The sequence below is a fragment of the Eptesicus fuscus genome, chromosome 15, assembly GCF_027574615.1.
Source record: "Eptesicus fuscus isolate TK198812 chromosome 15, DD_ASM_mEF_20220401, whole genome shotgun sequence".
NCBI lineage: Eukaryota > Metazoa > Chordata > Mammalia > Chiroptera > Vespertilionidae > Eptesicus > Eptesicus fuscus.
In genome coordinates this window covers 31,550,156-31,563,040 of record NC_072487.1, presented here as the reverse complement: position 1 = coordinate 31,563,040, position 12,885 = coordinate 31,550,156, and the positions used below count along the sequence as shown (strand labels likewise).

The following is a 12,885-nucleotide window of genomic DNA, read 5'->3' as shown; positions in this document are numbered from 1 at the left end:
CATTGTTTCAGTTAGGTTTTCTATTCTGCTGAGGGTCTTTATGTTTTCTTATTATTCTATGACTGGAGGCCTGATGCATGAAATTCGTGCAACAGTAGGCCTTCCTTCCCCCAGCTGCCAGCGCCAGCTTCCCTCTGGCACCCGGGACCCGGGCTTCCCACACAGCCCTGGCTTCGTCCAGAAGGTCGTCTGGAAAGACGTCTGGTCTAATTAGCATATTATGCTTTTATTATTATAGATTCCAACTGAAGAGGATGGACTTCAAGACTACCAACCATGGTAGGCCCAGCCTCTGGATATATCCAGACACAAATATTCCCTTATTACTCTGTGAGGAAAACCTGTTAATGGGCATCTTCAATTACAAGAAAGTTATGCCCAGAAGTGAGGTAACATTGGCCTTTACAAACTTACATTCAGAACAGTGCATAATAGATGTACTTCCTTTTCCAGAGGACCCTATTTAGCTATGTAAACAACTATGTGCTTTTTTTGTTTCAGGCATTGTAAACATGTCCAATAATTTTGTATATTCCTTTGTATTGCTGGACTTAGCAATTTATAGACATGATCCAGGCAACTTCATCTATAATAATATGTCCAGTGGCCGGTGGGAGGGAAGCCCAGATCCCAGATGCCAGAGGGAAGCCGGTGCCGGCAGCCAGGGAAGGAAGGCCTACTCTTACACAAATGTTGTGCATCGGGCCTCTAGTAATCATATAAGAAGGAAACTGAGGCCAGACCAGTTGATGAAGGAAAGTTCTATTTTAAATTCCAGTTAATAAATGTTAGAGGAAAGACAGAATTAGGGAAACATCATTTCATGAACTCTTGCTAACTTATCAATTCAGACAAGGTTTATCAAATCTAAAATCCTTAGGTAAATGATGAATGGGAATATGAGCATTCATTTGGTCCAAAATAATACCACACAGAATACTTTCCAATCATAAGAGGTTAAACAAAATTGCACAACATAGGGTTTAGACAGCCATTACTCCAGTGATGGTCAGCTTTAGCAAATTAATGGTAAATGAAAAGTTCTGTGTCTTCTAATGTGATACAACAGGCACAAAATACATATAATAAAAGGCTAATACGCAAATTGACCGAACGGCGGAATGACCGGTCGCTATGATGCGCACTAACCACCAGGGGGCAGACACTCAACGCAGGAGCTGCCCCCTGGTGCTCACTGCGCTCCCACAGGGGGAGCACTGCTCAGCCTGAAGCCCTGAGCTGGGCTCATGGCTGGTGAGGGCAGTGGTGGTGGTGGCAGTGCTCTGGGGAGCAGGCCTAAGCTGTCAGTCGGACATCCCCTGAGGGCTCCCGGACTGCGAGAGGGCACAGGCCTGGCTGAGGGACCCTGGCCTGTGAACTGGGCCTTTAGTCATAATATTCTATCCACGGTATTTCACTTCAATCTATCAAACCTTTAATGGAGGATGCAACTAAGCAAATGCAAAAAGGTAGGATATTCTGGAGTTCACTTGATCTTTTGTCTTCAATAGTCACAAAAAGGGGGTCTTTACTAGATTAGGAGAAACTTAAGGGATATAAAAACATATTTCAAAAATATGCACTAAGGTATTAACAGTGTCAATTACTGAAAGGTGGGATGTGACTTTTTTTTTCTTTGTATTTTTCATTTTTACACAATGTATATTGTGTACTATCTCTATTATAATAGAACATTTTAAAAACTTGATGGTCAACCTGGCTAAATGACTTGCTTAATCCATATGAGATGTTTTCCAGACTTCTACTATACTTATCATTCTTCCCTGTTTGAATTCTTATTTGTTATTATCCTTTTTGAAATAGGATTATTTGGCAATATGCCTGAGATGTAATCTTTTTGGCATAAAGTAAAACTTCTGATCAGACTACTACTATTAAGGCAATTAAAGACATCACTGTTTTTTTTGAAAATCAGTCACCTTATTTACTCTATAGACTATTTAGAATACAGATCAGCTATTTAGAATAGACTATTTAGAATAAAAATTGACTATTTAGAATAGATGTTAAGAATATGGGTCCTAGAGATCTTGGAGGAAAATTATTCAATCTCACTAAGCCTCAGTTTCTCATCTGTAAACTGAATAAAATACTAGAACCTATTTCACATGGGTTATTATGAAAGCAAAAGAGTTGAATATAGTTCTTGATTAATAGCATATAATAAATAAATTTTAGTTATTATTATAATTATTATTGTAGTTACATAAAAATCTCAGCATGAAGGTAATAATACTAGACTCCTCCAATATTTCAAAATTGCTTTGATCAAAAGTGATGTGTTTTGTCTACTTCCTGGTGAAAATATCCTATATAATAAAAGGCTAATATGCAAATCGACCAAAGGAACAACCGGTTGCTATGACATGCACTGATCACCAGGGGGCAGATGCTCAATGCAGGCACTGCCCCCTGGTGGTCAATGTGCTCCCACAGGGGGAGTGCCTCTCAGCTAGAAGCCAGGCTTATGGCTGGCGAGTGCATCTGCATTGGCGGAAGCCTCTCCTGCCTCCACGGCAGCGCTAAGGATGTCCTACTGCCGGCTTAGGGCTGCTCGTGGGGAGCAGGCCTAAGCTGTCAGTCGGACATCCCCCAAGGTCTCCCAGACTGCGAGAGGGCACAGGCCGGGCTGAGGGACTCCCTTTGAGTGCATGAATTTCATGAACCAGGCTTCTAGTCTTTTAATAAAAAGAATAGGACCAAATAATAACTTTTCTTCACCTGACAATAAGTATACCATTATATTTATACTAGAGGCCTGGTGCATGAAACTCGTGCACCTGTGGGGGCCCCTAATATTTATGTATTTTTGTATATGTGTGTATGTATGCATTTTTTTTGTTGTTGTTGTTAATCCTCACCTGAGGACATTTTTCATTGTTTTTTAGAGTAGAAGGGAAGGCGAGAGATAGAGAGAGAAACATGAATGTCAGAAAGACACATCAATTGGTTGTCTCCTGCACATGCCCTGACCAGATCCGGCCAAAACAGTGCCGCCAACAGGGCCGACTGCTGGCGGCCCGCTGGGGCTCAGGTGTTGAGTGTATGGCGATTTTCTGTTTCTGCTTCCACTTGTGGTAGAGATCCCGCTTGTAGTTGTTGTTAATGTAGCGACCACTTTCTGCCTTGATCTTCTTATTTTTCTGTCCTGTCCCACAAACCGCTTCTTCTTCCCGTCCCAGTTGAGCGGCTGCCAGCCCCTGGTCAGGTTCTTGGCCTCGTCCCCCATCAGGTCCAGGACAGTGCCAGCCACCTGATGCTCAAAGGCTTCCCTTTCCCCACCAATGCTCAGGCCCCATTCACTGTTGAAGTCCTTGGGCTGGTAGGGGACATAAAAATCCTGGTCCAGCGGCTGGGCCTCCTCCTTCCACCTCTTGGCTCCCTGCTCAGGTCCTGGCTGCTGCCGTTTCCAGCCCACGACCTCTGTGAAGACATCCTCCACACTCTCCCCCACTGCCTCCTCTTCCTCCTCCTCTTTCCCAGGCTGCTCCACCTGCTGTGCTGGGCAGCTCGGGGCTGGGCCAGCCAGGCCCTCCTGCCACTTCTGCCAGCCCTGCTGGAAGCTGGCGATGGCCTTGCAGTCCTTCTGCTGCTTGGCCCGCATCACTTGGCTGCTCAGGTCCTGGCTGGCGGCATTGATCTCAAAGATGGTCTCCCGCGAGCGGTACTTCTTGATGCTGTCCACCAGCCTCAGCTGCTACAGCTCCTCCTCCTTGAAGCTCGAGCTGAAGAGGGAATGCAGGCCCAGCCCCGCGAGGTCCAGCTCCTTGGCCCATTTGATTGACTCTGGTGAGGGCGCCAGCTGCAAGCAAACGTACTGCTGCTGGGGCGTTGTGGGCCACAAGGCCCAGGCCCTGCAGCTCCAGCGACACTTCCAGGGTGTTCTGCAGGCCGTAGTCCTCGTCATCCAGCACGCCCTCCATGCCTACTGCACCTGAGAGCTCCTCATGGGGGCAGGTGAGGGTGAGAACATGGCCTAGGAACAGGTGCAGGTCCAGCAGGTGAGGGACCTCATCTGGGGCCACCAAGGAGTAGGCTGTGCCACTTCGGCCAGCCCGGGCCACAGGACCCACACAGTGCAGGAAGCGCTTGCCCTTGGCCAGAAAGCTGAAGTTGATGAGATGTCCAGTAGCAGGATGTCCAGTCCCCAGGCTGCCAGGTCAGTCACGATGAGGGTGGAGCACTTGCTGTGGGTGAACTTGGCCAGGATGATCTTGCGGGCATCTGGTCTAGGGTGCTGTAGATGTTGTCATAGCTTGCTCACTGGAGCGGCCTCAGCCCCTCGGAGACCAAGCAGTGGGTGGGGGCAGGGGGAGAGGCAGACGCTCAATGCCTGAGCCTGGGGTGGGGTGGGGGGCAATCAGGGCAGGGCCCCATCAGTGGTTGGCCACCGCAGTGTGCATCATAGCGACTGGTAGTTCTGCTGTTGGGTGGAGTTGCATATTAGCCTTTTATTATATAGGATTTTTTCTTATTCTGTGAATTCCTTCATTACTTCATTAACTCACCAACATTGGATCCTTTGAATGTTTTTAGGACTAATAGAGCCCAGAAAACACTTGAATGGAGTAACCCCAAGATTTCAAGGTAAACTTTAGGGGACTTTCTCATTAAATTCTGTGTATTCTAAGAATACACAGAATTTAATGAGGCGCTTGGATGATCCATTGAATGCTCTGAGGATCTCATCAGGGCTACACAATTTGATCTGTGTAGGCTTAACATACAATTGGCGAGTGAAATCATGATCCTAAAGACAGGAGGTAAAAATCTCAGAATTTTTGAGAGCATCTATTAAAATGTGAGAGGTAAAGTGATGGAGAATCTTAAGTTTCAAAATAATTGATGCTCCTCTAAACCCCAATTAGCCCATGAACAACAACAAAAAAATATAGAGAAGCTGAATTACTTTAAGGTAAACCATTTTCTTTAAGGTTTATACCAGGTATTCTAGTGATTTAAATGGGATCACTAATTTTGTTGTATATTAATTAGAATTATTTCCACTGCTAGCTATAGAAACTCAAGTGATTTAAATAATGATTTAATGTATTGACTAACACAACTGGAAGTCCGTAAGTAGGGCAGACTTCAGGGTTGGCTTAATCTGGCAGTGCCAGCTCTCAGTCCCAGAAGTCGTCCTTTTGGCTCTGTCAGTCTCCTTTTTCTGCCTTCATGAAACGGCAATCCCAGATTTACCTATGCATAACCTCTTCCCATGTAAGGAAACAGTTTCCAGAAAGTCCCGACCAATTCCCCTTGACCTCACAGGCTAGTGTCCTGTGTTAGCTCCCATTCCCAAGCCAATCATTGACAAGGGAGTGGAATTACTTCTGAAAACACATGGCTTCAGGTAAGGAAACTATGGATGAATGAAAATTAAAGTACCTTTGTTTGGTAGGAGGGGAATCAATTAACAAGGAGTAATGAAAAACATTTCAAGATTGGATGAAGCAGGGAAATATTTTATTTTCAGAAAATTAGTTTTTCATGTTAATGAAACACAGCTTTTAAACAATTATGAAGAAAAAGAATCCAAACCTTTTACCATCTGGTTTTCCCCTTTGCTGAAATGACAATAATAATTTTGAGTGGAACTAACAATATTATTATGTATCCTATCTTTAGCCAGGTTTTAGAATTCTCAAATGGCTCTGAACACTTGCAAAATGTTTGAAGTTTGGAAAAACCTAAATGCTAATTTTCCCTTAATTTTTAGAACATCAGATTTTTTAAAATGCAATCTGTATATAATAACCTAGACTTCAAAATGTTGTTATGTAACAGCTATTTGATGTTTGACATGTTTTGACACTCCTTAATGAGCTTGTTTATATCTTTAATCTTAGAAATAAATTTACCAAGTATAAATTTGAGCATCAAGTTTGATTTTATCCTTGAAGAGGTAGAGTAGCATCTAAATTCAGCAAGACACGTTTTGTAAAAACAGACCTACATGCCTTAGTGATTTCAGTCTAAGTATTTTTTCTTTGGATTTCTTTTTTTTTAAAACCTGATTAGTAACCATTTTCCTACTATTAGGGACTTCTAAGCTGTAGTTTGTGGAGAAAAGAAATCGGGAATGCTGGCTATGAGTGTCAAGCTAGTCACAAGGTCATAGGAAAGCCATGTTGCATCTGCAAATCACAATTTTTTCCTCAGGTCATCAGACTCCATGAATCATTCATTTATTCATTTAACGAACATTTCTGATTGCCCATCATGGTGCTAGGAATTTTTTAAAAATATTAGACTTGGCCCTGGCTTTCAAGGAGTTCACAGTAAAGTGACACAGGCTGACATGCAGCACAAAGGAATTTTTAGAAGGCTTAATTACAATGACGGAGAGGTAAATGGGGCATTTTAGAATTACCTACAAGGGATCTGTAAGTCAGATAAACAAATGTATTCTTTTAAGTGATGGATGGTATTTGAGCTGAATATGGAAGGATGAATAGGCATTAGCCCGGCAAAGGGAGGTTTCGAAAAAAAGGAACATATTCAAATAGAAAACACCGTGTGGTCAAAGGCATGAAGTACAGCCTAGTGTGAGGGGATTTTAAAAGCAATTTGTGTTATTGGATAAAAAACTGTGAAGCAGGGAATGGGAAAAGACAGGGCAGGAGAGGTGTGCAGGAGGCCTTCAGAGACTTTTTCTCCCTGTGGGTGATGAAGAGTCATTAGAGGTGTTATTTAAGGGTTAGATTGAAAACACATCAGAGTTTTCCTAACATCTCATTCTAGACTTCTTTAATTCTACTTATGGCTTTTGTCTGTAACATTTAAAACAATCTGAAGGAAGCAATCTATAGTTTATCCTATAATTTTCTACCTTCCCAACCGCACTACCACTACATCTTTGTTTGTGTGGTGCTAGGATATTTATTAAATTCAAGCTTTTTTATCTTATTCAACTGAGCCAAAATAGTTGTGAAGCTGTTTTATTTCATGGAAACACAATTGTAAGCTGTTTTATTTCATGGAAACACAATTGTAAAATAGTTGTGAAGCTGTTTTATTTCATGGAAACACAATGTTTATGAAAGGGGTTTAGCAAAGCCCTCACTATTACCCTGGATTATGCCACCCTCTGTTTAATTTTCTTTCTATTTTCATAAGGTTAAGTGTTTCCCCATATAACACAAACTTAAGAACTAGCAGAATGACCTGTTGCCTTTATACACTCTGATACATACAAAATTCTCGGTATGAAAACCAAATCTTCTCCTCCTTTTCCATCTTCTAATTTTCCTCATTCTCCTTTTTTTTTTTTTTTTTTACTTATAAAAGTCTCCTATTAAGATGCAAATTCTGTAAATGGGATTCATTTAGTTATTATTAAATAATGGCAGCATGAATTAGTTGACTATTAGATGCCCAGTCAGAAGGGAAATGTGTCTGCCTTTCAGGATCTATTGGCCAGATGTAAAGAAAGGCTTGGAAGTCTGAGAAGGAAGGACCAAGCATGAGCTTTGCCTTTTCACTGCAAAGAGCCATTTCAGCCAGTAGGATTTTTCTACTAAAAAAAGACAGGATTAAGAAGTATCTAACGCTCCTGAACAAAATAATAAGAGTCTATTATTCAAAAGGGAGTGTTAAAGAGAAAACCACAGACCTGAAATGATGTCACTAGTGCTAGAGCCCAACATATCAAACCTAAATTTAACCCCTGACCTAATCACTGTTTCAACATTTCCTAGGAATATAATCTTAACCAGTCTGGAATTTTCTGGTCAAGCACAAGCACTTGAAGAGTAAAGATGCTAAAAATGATGTCAATTATTCTTTTTTTCTCTCTCCATCACCCATAGAAAGAAGAGGCACTCTTCATGATTAAAAAAAACACACACAAAAAAACAAACTCAAAACAAAAAACCCTTGCCATTTCCTTCCCCCCAACAGAAGATATCCTTGTCTAAAAAGAATCCCCTCTTTTGTTAGTAACTCCCTTGCCCCACTCTTCTTCCTATAAAACCGTTCATTTTGTACAACCCCTGGGGAGTACCCTTCTAGTTGCTAGATGGGATGCTGCCTGATTTATGAGTTGCTTAATAAAACCAATTAGATCTTAACACTGAGTAGGATGAATTTTGTTCTTTACCAGGGGTAAGCCCAAAGCCACTAAATAGAAGTTCATCTCTTAAATATGACTACATGGTGTCTTAGAAAATAATAGGGTGTCTGCCTTGTCGATGTGCTAACCTTTCTTAGGTGATCTATTAGGAAAAGTATTTGCAGTTCACTATGATGAGGGAACTAACCTGAAATCGGAGTTTCTACGGTCATTTTCATCCTCGCTTATAGGATGAGTGTTTGTTCACCCTTTTAACATTCCCACACTTTTGCTTGAATGAATAGAAAAGAGATTCCACAGTCCTGGCAAAGAATGGAACACATTTTTCCCAGAATTCCCCCAGAGGAGGAACAGAGTTGCTGGAGACCTTAGAGAGGGTGCCGCATAGAGGTCCGAACAAAGAGAAGTCTGGGGTAGAAAGCATACAGCAGGAACATTTTCCTCATGAGGCTTAAATCTGGAAGCGCTTTCCCATAGGCTGTATAAAAGAATGACTGAGTCAGAGAAAATTCCAGAGACTTCACATCTTCCTCATTGCCCTATATGACTGGTTCATGGATGCAGTCCTAATTTTTTCTTTGAACTTGTGTTTGATAAGTAAAGTGACAATGCAGCATGAGCAGAGGAGATATGCTCAAGATGGCAATAAGCATGTGTGCCACCTTTCTGCCACCCCTTTCAAGTCTAGCGTTTAGGATGCCCCAGGAGCACAGAACTCCTCTGGAACCATACATTGGAATTCACTGAAATTCAAAGCAAGTACAAGGTGAGCTTCTTACATCTATATCTGAGAAAGCAGAGGCTCTGACAGCCCCAAAAGGCCAGGCTTTCTGTTTGAACTAGAACTTGCTTCAAATGCAGAAAGAAGGCAAAAGCATTCTAAGAAACATGAACTACCCAGTACCACATCCTATCTTACTCATGCCACATCCCAGTGTTAGCTAATATGCTAAAAATGGTGTCAATTAGTCTTTCCTTACTCTTCAATAACTTGAAGTAGAAACTGTTAGTAGAATGTGCACAGAAAAAAGATGAAATAAAAACAATAGTGGTGGCAGTGGTTATTCTAGTAAGAACAAAATATATATGCAAATATGAGCTACAAAATACAAATTGTCATTTCAGTGATTCTGCATACAAGTTCAATTGCTCTTATTTGCATTTAAAACCAGTATTGCCCAATGCAAAGAATATTAAGATTCATTCTAATAATTTAAAATTTTAATTTACCTTGTCTTGGAACAAGATTAAGTAGTAAATACACACCATGCCAATTTGAGGAGCCTTTCAAAATATAGGCTTTTGTTATCAAGAACTATTAGGAGAACAGAAGTTGTAGGAAACCATCACTGTACCAAATTATATTTTCAAGTCAGCCATGACCTCACCATTCTGCAAAGAGTTCTCATATTAGTTAATTCCTCTACCACAGTACCTACTACATAACACAGTATGCAATTAATGAATGTTGTTGAATTGGTTCACAGATTGTGATCACTTATAAATTTATAAATTTTTGATTGGTAACACAAAAGCACATAAAAAGAATATAATTCAAATGCAATTAAAATACTTTTTAAAAATAATCACACTCTACATTATCTGTTTTATAATCCAGACTTATTTTCTAGTAAGTGGATTCTATCTGAAAATGATAGACACACTTGGATGTGCATTGGAGTTTTCTAGAGAGTTTTTCAGAAGGCTGATTTCTGAAATATATCCATTATGAAGAACTAATATTATTATTGTTATTCATATTTCTGACTCAGTCTGGGGTTTGGCTCAGGAATCAGAATTTTCAGAAGGTGCCCAGTGGAATTACCATGAGAAACACTACCACGAAATGTAGCCGACTGGATTGTATTTACCTATAACTTGCTCTACAAAGCTCAGCAGAGGATCAAATCTTTAAAAGTATGATTAGGAAGCCCAGAATATCATCTTTCTATCTACACCTTCCATAAATTACTGATAACTCCAGGCCCTTACTTTTGGAGTTTCCTCCCTATTAGCCACTTCTTCCTACTTCTGCTTTATTCCTGATTATCTCCATACAACACACTCTGAAGTTCGTCACAGCATAAGAAAAGAAGCCTGAGCAGCCTCAAAGACCCTGTTGGGGAAGTGCTGAGTTGGCAGCCCAAAGGCAAGAGAAAGAGAAGGCGTTAGCTGGGGCCAAAGGGGCCATAAGGACTTGAAAAGGCTTTATACAGGAAATAAAGGTTGAGTGAATTTTTAGAGATGAGGGTGGCAGGCTGACCAAAAGAGGAGTACGTAGCTGGGACAGAGAAAGAACTGGAATGCAGACACATATATAAGAAAAAGCCAGATTTTGTGAGTCTGACCTCTGTGTAGAAATTCCAGTATGAAGTTCACACTAGGGTGGGTATGGCAAGGAATGCGTTGGACAGGTTGGTATCAAATCACAAAGATGCTTGATGCCACACACATGGGGTAACAGGGTACCAGTAGCAAGCTTCAAGAAAGGAAAAAAAAACTATCAGGGCTATGGCCTGAAAAGATCACTCTAATGACAGTGGGAGGGTGGTTAGTTGTATGAAACCAGAGTCCGTCACTATGGTCTAGACCAGGAATGAGGAATTCCCCTAAGCAAAGGCAGTTGCAGTAGGGACGACGAGGAGGAAGTATGCATTAGGATTTGGTCATTACTGAAAGTTTAGGGAAACTGAGAAGCCAAGATTGACTTCCAAGTCACTTAACTGATAGAGAATCTAGAAAAAGGAAAAGGAGACCCTTTGGTGCAGCTACAGTGGATGGTGAATATATTTGGAACTTACTGCATTTGAGGTGCCTAAGGCACATCCAAATGGTCATTGGCCATGTGGACCTATGGGTCTAGTACTCAGGAGAAATAGGGACAACTGCTGCCTCTTAATATTAAGATCACCCTCATATCAGCATGTTCCAGTAAAACAACAACAAGAAAAAAAACAAGCCTGTCTGATAAAGTGTCTTTAATAATAAATCAGTACAAATCTGAAAATGTGACCTTTTATTTTGTTCTTGTGGATTAATTCCCGAGTCATCTGTGTCATGCTCCATCTTCACAAAATACTTGAAGTAATACATAACAGCTCTAATTTCAGGGCCCTCTGCTTGATATTGATTGGTGGCCCAGCCCCTCCCATCTGACCAGGATGTCACAGCGTACTCCAAAAATAAGGCCAGGAAAGGTTCTGAGATATAATTCCTATTCTGAGAGTGAGATGGGCCTGTTTGGAAGGGGTATTAAAATGAAAGAAATTCCCCAAATGAACAATAAGTTGATCTCTCTGGTACCCTGGTTATTTAATTTACAGAAACTCTTGCTTTTATATCTCTTGAAGAGAAGGTTGCTTTTACAATAACAGTAAAATCTAGAAGACGTTTTAAGCGGAGGCCAGATACATTACAGTGGAAAACAGTATGGCATAGCCTGTGAAAGCTTACACTTACCCTTGGCTTTGCTTGGGGTTGAAAGTGACCAAAACTAATCAGGTCCAGAGGAGCATTCGGCAAAGCTGCTTTTCTAACTCTGCCTCTGCCCTTCCTGCTTCTGCCTCAGAGCAGATTGCAGGAGCCTGGTGCCAACTCTACATCGCTTAATAATAATTCTCATTAGCATGCTGCCTTGGATGTGTACTGCAGAGCAAAATTTAGCTCCTCCTCAGTGTGCACCAAGAGAAGAGCCATGAAATACTCAGAGTGCGCAAAGAGTTGGAAGACCTCAAAAGAGGGCACACCTTGGGACGAGCAGAGTACCCTCTCCCTTCTCTCTCGGACATGAGGGGGATAGACAAAGAACAAATTTAACACCAAACTGGAAACGTTGTGTTCTTCCTGCTTTTACACTTGCGGCCCCTGAGATTTCAGTTGTTTGTGGTTTCCTACAGCACGGTCTGATAAATTCCAAACGTCCAGAGCTGCCCAAGCCCTGTGCTCCCATGGAGTGAAAGCCATTAGCTCTGGTCTGTGCATTTGACCACAGGGCCACAGGCCCTGTGTACCTGCTGCTCCATGACTTTCCTGAGGTCGCTCACATTAGTTTTCGTTATGAAAGTGAACGGGCTACTGTTCATTCTTCCGCAGATGCCTGAGTGACTGGAGGGCACTCGGAGGAGACATGTGCAACCTTACACATTCGCAGCCTATTTAACAGAGGCCATGTTCCCCACAAAGGTTTCACATGCCATCTGTCCTCCCACGATGCCACGCACTAAGTCCTTACAAGAAACAGATTTGATCACCCAGTTTCTCACTCCTCCTTTAGAAACAGAAACTGAACCAGTAGGTTTCACACTGAAGGAATTATGTGCATAACAAATGTAGTGAATTAAAAGGGAATTTTTATTGTAATCACAGGTTGCAAAGTGGACATTGCACACTCTTATGAAAAATTTAGAGAAGTTATAATCTTAGTGCCGAGCAGAGATATATTTAAATAATTTGCTAATTTATTTAAAAAAACAAAAAATTTTTAGAAGCGAGTCTCAGGTGTTTTACGGTCCATACTGTTGTCATTATCCTGTTGGCATGCCATTGCTCGTGTGGGATCCAATGCTGAACCAGTGGTAAAGAAGTGCCACATTGTGAAAGGGCGACTGAGCACAGGCAGGAGCGAGAGCTGTTGCAGAGTGAACCAGGGAACAAATGAATCAGCACATCCTGACAGGTCTCACTCTGGAAGGATGGCACCTTCTTTGTTAATTGAAAAGAAATGTAGCAAAAAAAAAAAAAAATTAATAAAAGGTTTCTGGCTCTTCTTTCTCTCTTCTCTTGCCTGGCCT

General features: G+C 41.5%; 1 pseudogene; it reads right to left on the bottom strand.

Annotated features, from left to right (window-relative positions):
• Positions 1-1,419: 1,419 nt before the first annotated feature.
• On the bottom strand, positions 1,420-8,313 carry LOC103289211 (ATP-dependent RNA helicase DDX54-like; annotated as a pseudogene).
• Between the last annotated feature and the right edge of the window lie 4,572 nt (positions 8,314-12,885).